At 30.0% G+C, this 5000-nt stretch overlaps 1 non-coding gene across 1 annotated transcript; it reads left to right on the forward strand.

Annotated features, from left to right (window-relative positions):
• The first annotated feature begins 669 nt into the window (after positions 1-669).
• TRNAS-GCU (transfer RNA serine (anticodon GCU)) lies at positions 670-757 on the forward strand. Its single transcript has one exon. It is a non-coding gene; the product is annotated as a tRNA-Ser (tRNA).
• Positions 758-5000: the final 4243 nt, after the last annotated feature.

Raw genomic sequence — 5000 nt, forward strand, 5'->3', positions numbered from 1 at the left:
GCGTTTTTCGTGGGGAGATCAAAATTTAATGAGAGTCGGAAAAGAAGTTTCATTTAATTTAAATTAAATGACTAAAGTTTTCTCTTTTGGTGAACAAGTTTTGATAGATATAGATAAAAAAAAACTAAAATCAGAACACAACAATGCATTGTGGAAGAATCGAGAGTTTTTAGTTGGGAAAATAAAATATAAAACAAGAACGAATGTAAATAAAAAAGTCTTTCTTATTTTTGTTGTTGTTTGAAGATAAGATATTTAATTGATTAAAACAATAATTTTTTAATTTAAAAATTATATTTATATTAAATTATAATATAAATATAATATTATAGAAAAGCAAAAGTATTTTTGTTTTCAAATCATATAAATCATTAATTATCTATAATTCGTTGGACCAAAAAAAGGCCCGGCTAGGTACTGACCAGGCCAGGCCATCAGAATAAGAAGGGATTTTCGAACAAAATCAACACAAAACAAAGAGGTCGTCTTTATTTTTCTTTATTTAGGTTGTTGGCACTTTCCAGCCCTTCCCTTTCGATAAAGGAAATTCCTGATTTGTCGATCTCTCTACATATACATTATATATAATAATATAATAGAGCAAAGAAGAGAGAGAAAAAAAAAGACTCCTGACATTATGGGTAATGTAGTAATTAGCTTTTTCAATTGGGAGAGATGGCTGAGTGGACTAAAGCGTCGGATTGCTAATCCGTTGTATGAGTTATTCGTACCGAGGGTTCGAATCCCTCTCTTTCCGTTTCCGTTGATGACTTGATTGATTTTTCAAATTTTTCAAATCTTAGTTAAACGTGTAGAATATAGATAAAATCCTAAGAAGATTTGAAAATTAATCAAAGAAAACCCTTAGGATCTTATTCTTCACGTCCAGGATTACGTCCCGGATCATTAGATAGGAATCCAAAGATAAAGAGAGAAACAAAAAATATCACTACGGTATAAACGAAGAGTTTCAGAGTAAGCATTACACAATCTCCAAATGATTTTTTGGAAAAAAAAAAGAGAATAGATCTTCCATTTTTCTACCACATATCCTATTTTGACACCTCTTTTTTTTTTTCTAGAAATAGAAATTAATTGTTACAAAAAAAATGCATTTTTTTTTTCATTAACAAAAATATCTTTCATATCGAAATTAGATATTGTGGTAGACCCTAATAGGGTTAGGGTCTTTTGCTGCAACAAGGGGTCAAAAAATGAAGAGAAGAAATGGTTGGTAAGCCAGCCACTAGCTCAATGTACGAATCGAGGGTTCATATTCTAAAACTTATAGGATATTATTATTATTAAGGATTTCATCGAAAACTTACAGCAGCTTGCCAAACAAAAGCTAAAAGAAAAAAAAACAGAGGTATAACTGGCATAACATCTACGATTGGATTCAAAAAAGCATAGGCTTCGGGCAATTTTCCGAAGAAAAAACTACTCGAAGAAAGGGAAGAATTAATATAATACAGATTAAACTAATGATATTAAGCATAACAGACATTTTTGTGTTCTTGGAGATAATTACATTTGGTTGGGTTTTGATATAAGGAAAAAGGAAGAAAGTCAGTTACGGTAGACAAAAAATCCTTCTTCTTTTTTAAGCCACCCAATTACAAAATCCTCCAATTCTCAACTAAAGGAGAATAGAAGAAATCATACTTTCATACAATATCTTACTTGAATTCTATGTAATGATCAATAAATTGAGTTGAATTCTATATCTATATGTATCAACATCCTACTACCCTATAGATATATATATATATTGGACTGGAGTTGACAAACAACCAATACCAATTTTATTCTTTCTTAGTTAGATTATAAATGGAAATGGGGCGTGGCCAAGTGGTAAGGCAACGGGTTTTGGTCCCGCTATTCGGAGGTTCGAATCCTTCCGCCCCAGAGGGTTTTTATGCTATTGCTATAGTATTCCTATTATTGCTATAGATAATGGAGTGGTCAGGAGTAAATTAGTATTAATTTAAATATCTGTTCGAATCTCATTAACAAATGATCAAGTTCCATAACATATGTTTTATAACATATTTTTTGGAGCCAATGTATCTTTTTCTATTTCATTTTTTTAGGTCTTTCGTGGTTGACTCTAATGAAAAATTGGAAATCTATGGAACGATTGAGGCAGGGATGGTTTATCTTATTCTTTTTATTCACTTTATGACAAGATTTTATTATTGAAATATTACTCAACCCTATCCCTATGTTAAACAAAATACATATAAATATAAACAGTTAAAATGAGGAAATATTTAACTTATATGGTATGTATGTATCGTTCTATTTCAATGCAAATAATTTTTATATTTTTCTTTTCGTAATCAGATGAAAAGAATAAAGATTCAAATCTTTACTTATATCATTTTTTGATCCACTTGCGAAAAAAAATTGGATTATTTCTTCTTTATCTTTGATCTATTTATCTATTTTAAAATTAAATCAGTGATGAGTCAAGGAAAGACTTATCGGATTAAACATGCTGCTTATTGGCGAATTTACTTCAAAAAAGATAGTATTTCTAAATAGGAAACTTTTTCAATTATAGATATTTTTTTTTATAAATACTTTATTAATATTAATGATTTCTTGTCAGTTGAATCTTTGGTATTGAAAAAGTAGGAAATAGGATAATCTATCCTATTTAGTCACTTGAAGATGCAGAGTCAATAAGTAATTCGTTTATATATAGTTATAATTATATACTTTCTATTATTTTGTATTATATAGATTATGTATGTTAAAATGTATGTTAAAATAGATTTATGGATGTTAAAGATATTGTCTTGCTAAAACTTTTTCATAAAAATCGTTCCACATACAGATATCACATCATATTCTTATTTTAAAATAAGAATATAAAAAGTCTAGATTACGATGTTTATGTACAACTGAACCAATGACTATTCATGATTCCATAATTGAATCAATTCCATACTGGTTCCAAATTAGAGGAATGTGATGGTAAAACTTCGTTTGAAACGATGTGGTAGAAAGCAACGTGCGACTTGAAGGACACGATCCGTTGTGGATTTTTAGATCCACCATCTTATTTTCTATTTATCGAGGAATGAAGATGCTCTTGGCTCGACATCGTTTGTTCTGTTACACCTGAATCCTTTGTTTTTTTGTTGGGTTGTAAATAGTCTACGATGGAGCTCGAGTCGAAAAGTCGAAAGGATTAATTCATTTCTGGGGGGCAAGGATCTAGGGTTAATGCCAATCAATCAATTGGAACAACTTCGTAAACGTATCTTCTATATATAATAATAATATAGAAATCAAAAGGATCCAATCCAATTTCAACAAGTTTTGTTTTTAAATTGGAAACTTGTTGTAATTGATCAAACTTTTTCGATTCAAAGTGTATTACGCGGGAATCAACTGTCCATCGGATTCTTTGATAGAAAGAAATCAAATTTCAAATATTTCCAATTCAAATGAAAAGGTATGTTGCTGCCATTTTGAAAGTATTAAGAAGCACCGAAGGAATGTCTAAACCCAATGATTTAAAATAAAGATTAAAGGATCCAAGAACAAGTAAACCCATTTTAATTGTCTCGATAGTCTCAATAACTGGATCATCCAAATCTAATTTTAAACGAGACAAAAAAGCGGGTAAAGACAACTCAATAAATGAAATTGACTAAAGAGAAGAATTTACTTTTGAGCTATTTGAGAGTTATTCAACTTGAGTTATGAGTACGAATGGTTTCTTTTAAATTTTCAGGAAGGACAAAAAACGAATGAAATTAAAGTCTAATTGATTTTCTAGGTTCATTCGAATCAAATCATTTTTTCTCGAGCCGTACGAGGATAAAACTTCCTATACGGTTCTAGGGGGGGTATTGTTCATCTACATCTATCCCAATGAGCCGTCTATCGAATCGTTGCAATTGATGTTCGATCCCGAAGAGAAGGAAAAGATCTTAGAAAAGTGGGGTTTTATGATCCAATGAAGAATCAAACTTATTTAAATGTTCCTGCTATTCTATACTTCCTTGAAAGGGGTGCTCAACCTACAGGAACTGTTCAGAATCTTTTAAAGAAAGCAGAAGTTTTTAAATAACTTCCGTCTAATTAAACAAAATTCTTTTAAATTTAAAGAAATACCAAGGGGGGGTAGCGACTTATATATAACTTTGTATAATTTTTCTTTACTAGTTTTCCCCCCTTCTTGCTCGATTCGTATCTATTTATCATTCCTTCCGTCGAATCCGATGGTGGTGGTCTAGAACGACAAAACGTTAGTTTATTGATTAAAAAATAAAAAATTCGGGCATTTCCTTCAATTGTGTGATTTTCATTACAATTTTACTAACCAATAAGGAATCAAGCCTGCTTATTCCACTTAGATAGATGAAATAGAGTATCGACTAACAAATCCGTATTTTTTTTAATTCTTTCTTATTTTTTATTCCATTTCTACTTTTTGTATCTCTGTGGATTAGGTATGTAGTGTCAATCCAAGACAATTTTGAATATTATTGCATTTAAGTTATTTGAATTTCAAAATAAATTTTAATAGCAATCTCTTTTGTTTTTTTCCACTATATTCTTTTCTCAAAATTTATAATATTGACAACAGTGTATCGAACAAATATAATTCATCGTGATAAGTGAAGTGGGTCTATTTGTTTCTGTCCATAGGTTTTTTTGCTTTAAACTCATTTGATAATTCTGTTTTTATTTTATCTGAGAATTTCTTGTATGTTGATCTAATCAATTCATTTTTATGTTTCGAATCCATTAGAAAATCTGTTTTGTTAGCTCAATGATTTGGGATTAGCCCGTATAATCTCTTTTCTTTTTATTGAAATTTCATTGATTTTGATTGTATCTATATACCCTTTGTTGAGATTATGTTTAATCTATATTTTCTTCGGGTTGCTAACTCAACGGTAGAGTACTCGGCTTTTAAGTGCGGCTATAATCTTTTACACATTTGGATGAAGTGAAGAATTCGTCCATACCATTGGTAA

Source organism: Primulina tabacum, unplaced genomic scaffold (assembly GCF_025594145.1).
Source record: "Primulina tabacum isolate GXHZ01 unplaced genomic scaffold, ASM2559414v2 Contig978, whole genome shotgun sequence".
Lineage (NCBI taxonomy): Eukaryota > Viridiplantae > Streptophyta > Magnoliopsida > Lamiales > Gesneriaceae > Primulina > Primulina tabacum.